This window comes from Gallus gallus, chromosome 2, assembly GCF_016699485.2.
Source record: "Gallus gallus isolate bGalGal1 chromosome 2, bGalGal1.mat.broiler.GRCg7b, whole genome shotgun sequence".
Classification (NCBI taxonomy): domain Eukaryota; kingdom Metazoa; phylum Chordata; class Aves; order Galliformes; family Phasianidae; genus Gallus; species Gallus gallus.
In genome coordinates, this window is record NC_052533.1 from 104,130,613 (window position 1) to 104,144,850 (window position 14,238).

The 14,238-nt window shown below is 37.9% G+C and overlaps 1 protein-coding gene across 8 annotated transcripts in view; it reads right to left on the reverse strand.

The window, feature by feature from the left end:
• CHST9 (carbohydrate sulfotransferase 9) overlaps positions 1-14,238 on the reverse strand; it is an 86,828-nt gene that overhangs the window by 47,240 nt on the left and 25,350 nt on the right. The gene's annotated exons all lie outside the window — the stretch shown is intronic.

Sequence of the window (14,238 nt, forward strand, 5' to 3'; positions counted from 1 at the left end):
CCCTGCAATAGGAAACATCTGCACCGTGGGGATAAGGACTGCGGAAAGAAGCCCAGAAACAGAAGACAAGGTGCAGCAAATTTTGTTCCTAAATCTGCTTCTTCTGACCTTAGTACACTGCATGTGCTAAAACTCAATTCTGCAGCAAGAAACACAAATCAACCAACCAAAGCACTTCAGCATTCCTTTAACTTTAACCACATGAAAAATCCCTCTTGGTTTCAAGGTCTACTGAAGTGTCACAAAGTAAGCACAAACTTTACAGAAGGAAAAAATCAACTTCAGCAATTCACAAGCCTTATTTACTAGTTCTGAGAGCCTACCTCCTTTAGACAGATGAGGCAAGAACACCATTACCACTGAGCTCCGTGGTCTACAATTGGTTTTGTGCCAGCCAGTCCTTCTCATGCATTTTTTTGTTATCCCTCTTGGTCAGCACTCATTCATTTTCCTCATTCTCTGTGTTGTTGGGTTCCAGAGCTTTGTTGTTACCATTCCGGGGGAGGACACCCCGTCATGGGATCTCTCTTTTATACTCTGCCCTGACTACTAAATTGACAGGCATATAATCCACTGGGCGCACATGTAAACAGCAGATATTACTGGAGATGTATACTCTACACTGCAGACTAGGTAGGAGTTCTTCATCAAACAAGATTAAAAGCAGAGGAACTGGGGGGCCTCTGTTTTCAATAGGTATGTCAGATTTTTCCACAGCATCTTTATTCACTCAAATAAGACTGATAGCTGAGAACTGTTTTTCATCTGCCATTCTGAAAGTCCCACAACACTATTGAGTACAGTTAGCACATCTTTCCTTAAATGTATTCTCCCTGAGTCAGAATAACTCTCCCCAGCTGGAAAAACAAGCCAACCATCCCCCAAAATCTTGCAAAAACCCCCATATACTGCCAGAAATCTAGGACAACATCAACACACTATTATCATACCCTGGTAATGTGATGTGGTTTCTCAAATGGCAAAGGAACAGCAAAAGGTAATGAATCAATTTTTATCTGTTGATTCAGTTTCATGTGAAACTATTTAAATATCCTCTTCTGTCAGCAGTGAAAGGATGATGTTGTCGTATGCCAGTTACACTCTCCAACAAACAAATAAATTGCCTGCACCAAGTGCAAATGATTGGAGTGTTCAGCAAAAGAAACGTATGAACACTGCTGAGAAGGGAAGAGGAGAAAGACTGAAGAGATGAAGAAGCCTGAAGAGATCCAACCCTCAATATTAAGACAATTAAAAAATCGTAATATTAAAAATCATGATAAAGAGATTGATCTAGAGGAAAATGTATCCAAACAAAAGGGTGTACAGTGCAAGAAATAGTTGAAACAAAAGATAACTAAACAATAGCTGATGAACAAGCAGAGATAAAAGAGGAACAACAGCCTGAATTGCACACAAAAGCAATTTCAATCACTGTATTTGCTTTCTCTCTCTCTCTCTCTTTTTCTTTTTTCCCCCTCTTTCTTGTATTAAATAAACCACTCATGCTTAGTTCAAGAAAAAATAAACTTTTAACATCTCAGACATCCATTAAACTGTGGAAATTCTGCAAGGCCATACAGCAAGACTATGGGAATGCTGAACGGGATTCAATGAATAAAACGGATTTGCTCAGACTTCTGTGAATGTCACTGATCTCCACAAGAATGAAAGTATTAAGATTAATGATTGCATTGTAAGCATTACACCAAACAGATCCAGCAGACCCTTGGATGGATATTAAAGAAGAAAGCTGCTCTCATTTTACCTCCTGCTACTTGAGACATGTAGCATGGGAGTTATGCTACTCAGTTTAGAAATTGGATCACCTGGTCGATGTGGTGTCTTCTCAACAAGATCAGACCCTAAGGGCATTGTGCAACACGGTGGCCAAATTTACAATCAAAATATGGGGACAGCAGTTTCACTGATGAAAGTACAAAGCACATTACTGTAAGTCAGAGATGCACACTAAAGTGTTTTGGCAGCTGAGGTAGAGGACAGAAGGAACAAAAAGACAGATACACATCCACTCTAAAATTGCCAGAAGTACTCATAATTCCATCTAAATTTCTCAGCCAAACAGATTTCCTCACCCCTTTGAATTCTGAAAAAGACCCCAAACTATACTCCACATAAAAGCCTGAAATGATGCAGCATTATATGCTTACCTATTTTGCCTTGAATTCAGGGAAGATTTACAGCACATTCAAAAAGAGGATGCTACAGGATGTCTCAGTTTGGTTGCAAAAGATACTGAGGCACTCCAAGTCACAAATGACTTCTGAAAATTTAGACTAGATAACATGCAATAAACATGCATAATTACTCTTTCATGAGCCATTACTCAGGGGATACAGAACTTTATTACTGTCTATTTCATTGAGAACTACTGCATCCACCTATTCAAATACAAGGAGCTACGGTGAAGAATTGCATAGGAATGTTTTCATATCTGGCTGCAGTCACTGTAATGCTGTGTCTCTTCTTCTACCCCCAGCATTAGCCATTTCTCCTTTTAGAATCATTTTGTTTATGTTACGCAACAAAATATTATGTATTTGCAAAATTGTACGCACAGCTGTTTTGTTACTTACACTCCATATTAAAACTGACTGGTTGGAAAATGAAGTTTGTCTGAAAGCAATCACTTTTTATCTCATCTCAGTTTACACATTCCACATAAAAGCCTCTCCTCCATGACCTAGAAGTGTGATTCTCCAGCAAAATAAATGCTTCCCTGAAAATACAGCTCCAAAAGGGGGCTTGTAGTTAAACTATTTTCTTGTTTTGTGGTTTTCAACCAAATTCTATGAACATATTTAAGGGCAGAAGATCCAAGCAAAAACAGTTGACTCAAACTAGGAGGTCAATATAGCTGGTAAACAGTTGCATGAATAGTTTTCACCGAGCAGAAGCTGTAACTCTTGGAGAATAAATAATGAGCTGAGATACAGGTCAAACTAGTTCTGTGAGAAGCCTTTACTGAGTGTTGTTTCAAAGAGGTACCAGAAGTTTTTTGCATAACCATAGCTAGGCTAGGTTACAAGCAGAGATCCAAAGAGATTTCATTCAACAGAACTCAAGAAAATAGGCCACCATCTTATCTCAAGTAAATTAGTAGCATGACTTACAGTAATTTCTAAAAGAGGAGTCTCAGACTTCAAGATTAAGGATATTTGTTTCCTAATCAAAATTAGGAATTGCTCACTGCAGTAGTTCTGGAGAGACGTGCCAGAGAAATCCCTCAAAATGGCAGATTTGTGGTTTCTTTAAAGGATTAAAGCGAAACTCAGGACTTGATCTCATGTTTGTTTCATCAGTGTGCTGTCAGCCCTCATTCTTAATTGTGCTATAGTATCAGGCAACAGAATGAATGCTTACTATGCAACAGGTAGCTACAGGAGGGCATTTCAGCTAACAAAGGCTAGGGCAACTCTCTGAGGTACAAGGCTGCATGTGTGAAATACTATAACACAACCATACCTTGCATGGCAACTGAGGTCGGCAGCTATTGCAGAAATAGATGGCAACCTTCCTTCAAAAGGAGTCTGAACTTTATCAAATAGACTTGCTTCCTAACTCAAAACAATTTTCATACTTTGACAGTAGGTACCAAAGATGAACAACAAAAAAAAACATTCCTAGTTAAATGCTGGAACCCTTTTCTTTGTTTCAGTAACACAACCTGCCACTGGAAAGTAAAGAATAAAGCTTTGATAAATAAGTGAAAACTGAATTGTCAGCTGATGAACGCACCACGATAGCTGCAAGGAGTACTATCAGCAGTTAATTTTCCATAATATTTCCCATACAACTTCCCTAACACTGTGCTATTGAACAGCAAATACAAACACAGTCCATTTTATGAACGGGAAAAAACAGCTCTACTGATTTTACGCAGAAGATAGTGCACGATTGGTATAATTAAGTAATTTGAAAATAGAAGATGCAGGTTATGCAGGTTTTGTAGCGCAGGACAGCAATTTATGCTTCTGCATTGTAATAGGTTATTTCTCCTCCAAAGGCAAGCATTTATGATTTCATGCCAGTCCATGGGATTGTCTCAAGATAACTAGATCTTCTACATTCAGCATATAAATAAGTGTATTACTCCATTTTACTCCTACACAAATACCAATTCCCCACTATTACAAGACGAGCTTTAAATGAATCCATATTCACTGAACTCCCACTGTGCCCCTTCTTTGTACAGAATGAATACAAATCGGGAAAGAATTAGGTGTGCATGCCCAATTCAGATTCTAACACACCTCCAGTGCATGAAAAGTATTTCCAGTTTTATATATGCGTCTATATACACATATACATAAACACAAAAGGCATTTGAGTTTTTGCAAACAAAATAAGAAAAGCTAAGTAACGCATTTACACTTAGCACAATCTCCACAGCAACTCCTCCTTCATTCCTCAGCTAGAAAATCCCCATTATAAGCTTAAATAAATACACAAATCACTGGATACAGAATTATTATTATTAGTTTTGTTGTTGTTGTTTTTTTTTTTTCTTAAGTACAGCACTGAGTACAAATAATCATTTCAGACCTAAAAGCACTGGTACGTTACCACAGAGCCATTAACTGTATATTAAATTATACAACATTTCATTTATACTACATTTAATTTTAGCCATAATGGCCTAGTAATTACTGCTGATTGTTTCTGATCTCTCACATATGAAAAAACATGGCTGGTAAATTAGTGATGATAACGAATAATGAGAAGCATGGGCATTTATTCTTTCTCTTGGTATACCATTTAATTGTTAGGAAGAAAAAATAAAAAAGCTATTTTGCTTTGTATTTTACTCCTTAAGGCAGATCTGACCCATTAAATATACCTTCTCTTTCTCTTTTATTTTGTTACTGAAGATCACAGGATATTATCCCATTTTACCTTTTCTCTCTCACTGCACTACCAGGCACTGACCAAGCAATTCTAAATTTGCTTTCACTTTCAGACATTTATCTGCATACAGTTAGGTGAAAGGTATTATTAATCATATCCTGTTGCTAGGCTACCTGGAGATGTTCATTTAAGCTTAATGTTTCCCTTTGTTAAAAAGTGCCATGAGGAACACACAGATTTGAGACAAGAAAGCTACCTAGCAATAGCTGAATTAAAAAAAAAATAAAAAAAAATCAAGACTCATAACAGAATATGGATTAACAAGAAAAATAAGGACAGCACAGTCTACAGTTTGCATAGTACAGCTTCATTCAGAACATGTACTTTTTCGATAACAGATACACAATATGAATTAAAATCAAGGTGAAATGCTCAGCCGCATAGCTACTGGGATGCTTTAAAGATACTAGTGTGTTTTATTAGAAATAATTTACAATGAGATCATTAGCTAATATTCAGTGTAGTGAACTAAAACAACTAACACTTGAAAAAAAATACTGCATATGCCTAAGTAAATGAAAACATTTTATGTTTACTGATATAAGTTTTACACCTCTATGTAAAAGTCCACTTATTCTACAGCTTTACTCAATCATACCACAAGATATTCATTTCACACATTTTATCAAATAAAACAACTCACTCAATCAATACTCACCTGCCCACCTTGCAACCACCCATTCAAGGGGTAGCACATAAACATAGTCATAGACATCCTACGCATATATCTGTCACATCTAGGAAGAGTTACCAATAGCTTGAAGCGGGGCGTTTAATTGACAGGCTACAAAGTCCTACGTAACAAAAAAGGTGAAGGGCCCAATAACATTATGTAACTTAAATGGCTCTTTTTACCTAACGAGCATCAGTAGTTCAGCTGAACTGAAAATCATGAAACAAAGTCGTAGCACAAACAAGGCAATGCATTATTTTACTCCAAGACAGCAGAATGACATTTTTCAGTTGTCCTAAGGTCTTCAATAGGATCTTCAAAACTACAAAAGGTCTCATTTTTGCTGCATGAAATTAGCAACAGACAAAATTTCCCTCCTCTCTGTTTCAGTTTGTCTACGTGGAATTAATGGCAAATTTAACTTCCACTGTGAAGCTGATGTACATAGCTGAAATATACCACTCCTACTGAGTAGATTGGCTTAAAGAAAATAACTACTTGAATAACTTTCTAATAATTTTAGAGTTCTGATACCCACTGCAATTCAGCTGGATGAGAATACGTTCCATCCCTTTAGGACCTCTTTCCATCACTAAGGACAGAATTGATTAGTTTAGAGTGTATCAGTATTTAGTACATATTTACACCTAAAAATTTGGGCTTTCCTCTCCTCCTACTTATGTTTGGGTGCCCTCCAGAGTAAAGTGTAAGCTGTTGTCTTCTGGGTTCTTTATGTTAAAAAATGGATGCTGAATGCTTCTGTAAGTATGGTATTACCGTATGGCATTCATCTCTCTTCAAAAAACAGCACAAAATTTTCTGTAGTATGGAATTTACTGGGTTTTTTTTTTTCAAGAGTTTTGATTTGTAGCTTTTGTGTTTTTGCTTTTTAACACATTATTTCCAATTAACTTTCATTTTAACCTTACCTTTACAGAGGCAGAGACATTTGCATTCAGCATGTTCGGAAATGCTAAGCACTGAATTGTCGAATGTCTAAGTGCAGGTTTTTAAAAAGTGGGCTTTATGTCATTTTTGGATTTTGAACCATCCACCAGCTTGTGTGAAGCAAGCAGAGCCTGTTTTCATCAGCATTCAATTATATATTATTCTTAAAGGAAAAAAAAGAAAAAAAAACACCAAAACATTGTTTATCACAAAGAAACTAAAAGCCTGTCAGCATATTTCTGGCACTAGCTCTGGTCTAAGATTCCTAGCTGAGTTATGCCTTTCTGTAAGAAGCCTGAAATGAAGCCAAATAGGCAATGTTGGGGACTAAGTCAGTGCCAGTGACATAACCATGAAAATTTTGTTGTTTGATCAAGGAAAAATGACTTCATGCCTTTAAGAGCAGCTGCTGAGAACTCAGCATAACAGAATCCTTCTGCCACTTGTAATTAGAGAGATCCAAGGTGTGATTGCAGATTATGCAGAACTGTTTCTGGACATGACAGCATAAGTCCTCTTTCAAGCTTTAGAAACTTCAGCTAACTTACAGGCACCTAAATTCAGCATCAAAAGGACAAGGATGGAGTCTTTTTCACAGCACCTCATCTGTTGTTGACTTTGGTTATGTTTAGTGCCTACAGTTAGAGACGTATCCACCTCAATTCACAGTCAAATTACATCTGGGGAACTTCAGGCCTGTCTGCCTGACCTCAGTATCAGGAAGGTCACAGAAGATAATACTGACTGAAACACAAGGCATGTGCAAGACAATCAAGGGATGAGGCCTAGCCAGCAAGGTTCATGAAAGTCAGGTCCTTGTTGACCAGCCTGATCTCCTCCTTCTCTGACCTGCCTACTGGATGAGGGAAAAGCTGTGGCTACAGTCTACCTAGACTTCAGTATAGCCTTTGACTCTGTCTCCCACAGCATTCCCTTAGAGAAGCTGATAGCCTGTGGCTTTGACAAGTGCATTCTTCACTGGGTAAAAAATGGGCTAGAGGGCTGGGCCCAGAGAGTGGTAGTGAATTAAACTGAATTCATCTGGAGACTGGTCATCAGCGATATTCCCCAGGGGTCAGGGCTGAGGCCAGCCCTGTTTAATACCTTTACTGATGATCTGGACCAGGGGATTGAGTGCACTCTCAGTGAGTTTGCAGATAACACCAAGATGGGAGGAAGTGCCAATCTGAGGGTAGAAGGGCCCTACAGAGGGATCTGGATAGGCTGGATTGATGGGCTGAGGCTAATTATATGAGCTTCAACAAGACCAAGTGCTGGGTCCTGCACTTTGGTAACAAAAACTCCAGGCATCACTAGAGGCTTGGGACTAGAAAGAAGCTGCATGGAGAAAAAGGATCTGTAAAAAAGCCAGCTGAACATGATCCAGCAGTGTGCCTAGGCGGCCAAGAAGGCCAACAGCATCCTGGCTTGTATCAGAGATACTGTAGTCAGGAGAAGCAGGGAGGTGATTGTCCCTCCATACTGGGCCCTGGTGAGACTGCATCTCAAGTACTGTGTTCACTTTTAGGCCTCTCTCTACAAGAAAGACATTGAGGCTCTGGAAAGTGTCCAGAGAAGTGGAATGAAGCCATGAAGAGTCTGGAGCACAAGTCTTAAGAAGCACAACTGAGGGAACTGGGGTTGTTTAGTCTGGAGAAGAGGAGGCTCAGGGAAGACCTTTACACACTCTATAATTATTTGAAAGGTGGTTGTGGCAGGGTGGGGATTGGCCACTTCTCCCAGGTAACAGAAGGAGAGCAAATGGCCTTAAGTTGTGTCAGGGAATGTTCAAGTTGGATGTTAGGAAACACTTATTCTCCAAAAGAGTGGTGATGTATTGGAACAGGCTGCTCAGAAAGGTGGTAGAGTCATTGTCCCTGGAGATGTTCAAGAAATGAGGAGATGTGGCACTGAGGAACATGATTAGTGGGCAGGGTAGTGATGGGTCAATGATTGGACTAAATGATCTTAGTGGTATTTTCCAACCTTTATGATTCCATGAAATTCTCCAATAAAAATAGCATGGAAAACACAAAAAGAGGTAGAATGTTTACTTTGGATACTGACATTCAAACGTTGAATGAAAACATTCAAGACCTGCAAAAAGATATGACTGGCTGCCTGACACACACAGCAAGGAACTATTTCCCTTCCAGGCTCTATAGCTTCATGCTCACCAACTGCCCAGCAGGAAAAATGCCCTGACAATTTAGAGGAGGAAACCAGATATATAAATATAACCAGGTTATCTTTTTTATTATTATTATTATTTTTTTCTAGTTATCACAGAGATGGAGCAGCAATTTTTAAAGAACTGAAAGATTACAAGAGAACTGAATGACATCTAGCACATGATCAGGAAAGTCAGGCATATTCAAGAGCCCTAAATTATTAGGGAATGATAATGCTGAAGAAAGATTTGCTACTTATCTAATTTGGAGCTAGCCTGGGTTATCTCCAATACAGTCAAGTCCCTATTTGTGAACACAGTTTAGAGCATAGTAGTTGACAAATATCTAGATCGAAACAGTCTTTTGTATATATTCAAATGTTTGGGAGGCGGAAGGTACTTAAGCATATACAAACTCACACCATTCATCCTAGATAAAAGGTCTTTTGGGTACTGTTATACAGTTTATCACTAATTAGATTTATTTATTTTTTTACTCTAAGTTCAGTGTTCTTAAACCTGGAAATTGTTGACTTCAAAATGCTTTAATAACCAAACATTTCTACCTTAATTACATACACTTAATTACTGACACTGTACAAAGAGTCATATTTTATGAAGACCTGTTACCTCTGGCATTGGTGGTTAGGGTAACTTATGTTTATGAGATGCTATTGCATCCACAAAGATCTATTTGGTTTGAAGTCTTGCAAATAACTGGTACTGACAGTACAGTATTTTATTATTATTTTTTAAATCCATTCAGGGAAGAACAGGTTCAGTTTCGTTTTGAAGATCAAACATTTCTTCAGAGAGAAAAACACCTAGATCAAACCTGGCACTCCTTTAAGTTTACAGGAGAACACTTTCTGGTTTGGTAGCTCTGCTTTGATATTAATGTTCTATAGTAGCACTACTTCACTCTGTAGCCCAAGTTACTTTTCTCTTTTGCTTTAGATTTCAGGTGGGTGGGAGAGAAGAAAGAAACCACCATTTTTCAGATGAGATAAAGTCAGGCATGAGCTTTCATCTTTAACTTATGACAGCCGGTTGTAATACAGGAAAATTATATCAAAATATCCAACTTCTAAGACTTAAAAAATAGCTGTGAATATAGAAGCTAATTTTATTTTTGAAGCCAGTAATAAATGCAGTCTAGTAATCACACGTCACAAAATGTCAGGGGAAAAAATTAAATTCTTGCCTTGTCAGGTGGCCTGGCAGTCACATCTGTCGCCCTTACCACATGAAGCATAGCTCTCCACCCATCCTGGTGCCTTAATCAAGAGCATAAATGAATATAATGTTGCAGGATGGCTGAAGTATCATTAAGGTTCTAGGATAAGGCAGGCAATAATGCAGTAGTGTACTAGTGTTGCCTGACATTATTCAGGAAAAACAAAAGAAACTTTTCAGAAGATTACTGCCATGAAATATGAGAACTGAGACACCATATCACACCTCTTACAGTACCATTTAAAGAGGCAAGCATTGCATGCTTCTGCATGTGAGAAACCCTTACAGTATAGAGAATGTTACATGTCACCACCTCCTCCCAGGTTTCCTTAGGTTACCTTGTCCTTAGAGAAGGCTATGTGATAGCTCATCCCTCTTTTCACCCTGTCCTTCCTTTCCTGAGTTACTTCACCCACCAATCCCTACAGACTGTACTGGATAGGTCAAGTTGAGTCTTGAAAAGCCAAATAACTCAAGACTACTTGTCAGAACAGTGGGCAATTTACTTGGATACAGGTACAACTTCACAACTTCGTGAATTTTTCCAATGCTAAGTTAGTGGCAATCCTCACACTTCAGTAGCACCATGCTGAACAAGTAGGAAAGACTAAATACAGCTTTTATTGGGAAGGGTTGACTTGTTTATAGAAAGGTACCCTAATGTTTTCCATAAAGATCTTTAACTCATTCACTAAAATACTGATATAGTTGCTGGTAGCTGTCTCATCAATAAGACACTGGAGTGGCTGAGACTGAGAAGACTTAAAGAGGTGATACTCAAACTGCTTTCCCAAGAAGCAACAGCCTTGTCAGTAGGCAGCATTCTCAGCGGGGCAAGGCAGCCAAGCAGATAACAGAGCTAGAGTCAATATACTACTGGGTTTTGCAAATACTGTCTCGCACATCATCCTGCAAGAACTGGGTCCTAGAACAAGGACTTTTGAAGAATTATTTCGGCTCTTTCCAGAATACTCTTAGAGTCTTCGAGGAAGGTGCTCTAAATTCCAGCCTTACATCCTTACAACACTTTCTGTTACTTTAAATGAAGAACACAATGCATACATACACACATTCACACAAAGAACAATGCACGTTTTTGATACTGCCTAACAGAACAGTAGGTTTCACAAGTTAAGTTTCAAATTCAAATTAGTTTTATTTAGAGACCTGATGTTGATTTTTAAATCTGTTCCTGTATTTCCTGTACTAACATGCAAGTCTCAGTATGTTTTTAGTACTAGAAATCAACACTGTAGTTAACTCTGCCACAACAGAGATATTTTGTAAATATTTAGACCAGTTTTCAAATTACTAAACATTTCTGCTAATATTCTGTTGTTCTGTAGTGATTCTTTCTTTTCTGCTCAGTCACTAAGCCTACGAATTTGCAAGGCTGTCTCAATCCAGAATTCTTAACTAATTCCTACTACCTGCTCTATTATATTCAGCCAGTTCAGAGGAAATCTGCCTTGCTTAATCTCACAGCTGGGAATTCTTCACAGGCTTACAATGGAATAAATTTATCCTGTTTTTGAAGGCCCCAGCTACATTAAAAAAAATCCAAAACAACTGGCATTAGGTTTTGTAGTTTGGATTCTTTTTTCCTATCTGGAACTGTGAAAGCAGTTTCAGGGTAGCACTTTGATATAAGGAACCCTAACTAAAAGCATGCAGAATCAATACAGTAAAGGTTCAGTAAAGGATGCTTGCCACAGCCTCAGCATCCTCAGATACAACAGAAGAAAGATCGTTTCCTCTCCAGCCACATAACTTTTTCACACATCAAACAAAATCTGTTTCCTGTAACAACAGATGCAGCGAAGTCCTTTCCTTGTGTACAGGATTTGCCTACAAGATTCTTGTTTCTCCTATAATGGGCTCCTAGTCCATTCCCTCCACTATCTGCTGAACATACAGAGGGGCCCCAAAGTGTCCCCATCTTACTAGCTCTGTATGCAACTTGATGTATCTCAAGAAGAACCAGGTTTCCGCAAACAGGAATAAGATTTCAGCTAATAACACCAATGTATTTCCGTAACTACAGTCATGTCCAGTTTACAACCAAATCCAGATCTCTTGACATAATCTAAGTTTGAAAAGATGAACTTTTCCTCTATCTTAATTGAAAATTATTTTTCTCAGATAGTTTGCCCTTCTCAGTCTTTGTTATATCCATGCCTTTATCCATTTAGAAAACTCACTCCACTTGAATTCCACTCTGGTTTCAACTGACAGCATCACTTTATACTTTTTTGTCCAAAGAACCACTGTTCTCCTTGCTCCAGAAATCTGGCCTCAAGATACTGTATTTGGCCTCTGATGGCCATGTACTGTTGATCCCAGAATAACTGAAGTACGAACCAACTATTTCAATTTAAGCTACTAATATATTTGTTACTAAGAAGCAGAAGACCAAAACAGATTTCTTCCCCATTAAAAAAAAAGTAAAATAAATGTAAAAAGTTTTTTTTTTTAAATTATCTCTAGAGTACAGTACAAACATACAAGTATTAGGGTATACTTTGGATCACGCTTTAGATTCAATTATTGTTAACTGCAAACATGAAGATCATGGTATGGTCTATGTGTCTTCAAGATTTTATTGAAGTAGCACAGATCACTGATTTATTCAGTTATCACTGTTATTCAACTCCCACTGCCTTCCCTCTCTCTACAGCATTCCAGATTCATGATACTTTTGTAATACTTTGTAAGCTAAAGTTTTGTGAGAGTCAAAAGCATGACTGGAACTACTGATAAAGAATACATATTTCACTTCACTAAGCATGACAACACAGTAAGCTACACCAACCTGTACTGAAAAAAAAAAAAAAACAAGAAATAAAATAAACCACGAACATTTTGTGCTAACCTCATGGAGATCTGGAAACAAAAATTCAAAAAAAAAAAGGAACAACAAAAGTGTTATCCATATCCAGTTACAAAAATATATTCTCCTTCCAGTGCTTCAAGATCTTACTACGTTTACTGGCTAAAGAGACAACAAATTGTGTACATACATGTGTGTATGCTTTTTCGCGCAGCCACACTGATACCAAGAGCAAGAGCAGCAAAGCACAGCCCAACTACTTCAAACAGCTGATAGAATTCTTCTCTTAGCCAAACTAGCTGTTGTTTGCCCATTTTCTGAGTTAGGACAATTAGCTTCCCTTCTGCTTCATATTGTAGACTCAGTAAGTGCAAGACTTCAGAAAAGGCTGGGACTCAGTCCACAGGGTCACTCGGTCTGAGAGGTGCAAGGATTATGTGCAGAAAATGCAGAGCTAAGGAGTTGCCCTGTTCAAACAGAACTGCTGTTGCAATAAGCATGGTCTTTCTGACTACAGTACTTTAAAAGGGTAACAAAAGAAGGCACATACAAGTAGCCGTGCTCTGTATTTTTGATATCTGTTTTTTCCCTAGTCTTATTGGTATAGCTAGACTCCTTTTTCACTTCAGCTTGTATGGTGAATATTTTCTTGTAAAGTATTTCTGGTAGAAAGCAATATCCTCGTAGTAAAATATTACAACACTTATGTAAAAGCAAGAGCTAGTTTGAGGCTCTTGGGTGCAGATAAGAAAAGCAAAGGAAGTTAGAATGCACTTAAGCAAACTTGCTCTTCTTTATTTATTGATGTCTATGGGTTCTGAATATTTTTCTTCTCCTACTTTAATATACCTTATTATATATAGCTGCTGGAATGAGAATTATAAAAAAATAAAAGACAAACCCACCATTCAGCCTGAGGGATTGAAAGAGGAATGGGAGAATGAAAAGAAGGAGTGAATCTGTCAAACACAGATAAGATTATGGGTGATACTTTGGATATTGCATGAAGAATTTAGGAGCTTTGTCTTGAGAAGGTATATTCTTGGTGATAAGAAACAATGTGCATTTTTCACTATCTTTGCTCTGCTCTTTGTCCCTTTAGAACAATCTTTCATTCAGGTTATCAGTTTATGTGTTATGTATGCAAAAGACACAAACAAGCACACACATTTTTCTACATTAGGCTTTCAAATCATCAAAAATACATCCACTTTGCTTTTTAGGAACAAAAAAGGAAATGGAGCAGGACAAAAACTTGTTATATGAAGTACTCATATAACGTTAAAACTTAATATTTAAACACTATGGATCAGGTTGATTAATATTACACCACTCCCCCAAAACCACTCTTCTTTTAGAGGAACGGGATACAATACTGGAATACAAGACTATAACCTTTGCCTATTTTTCCAGCTTAACTGGTTGGGGAAACAATCAGTTGTATTTTTCCCC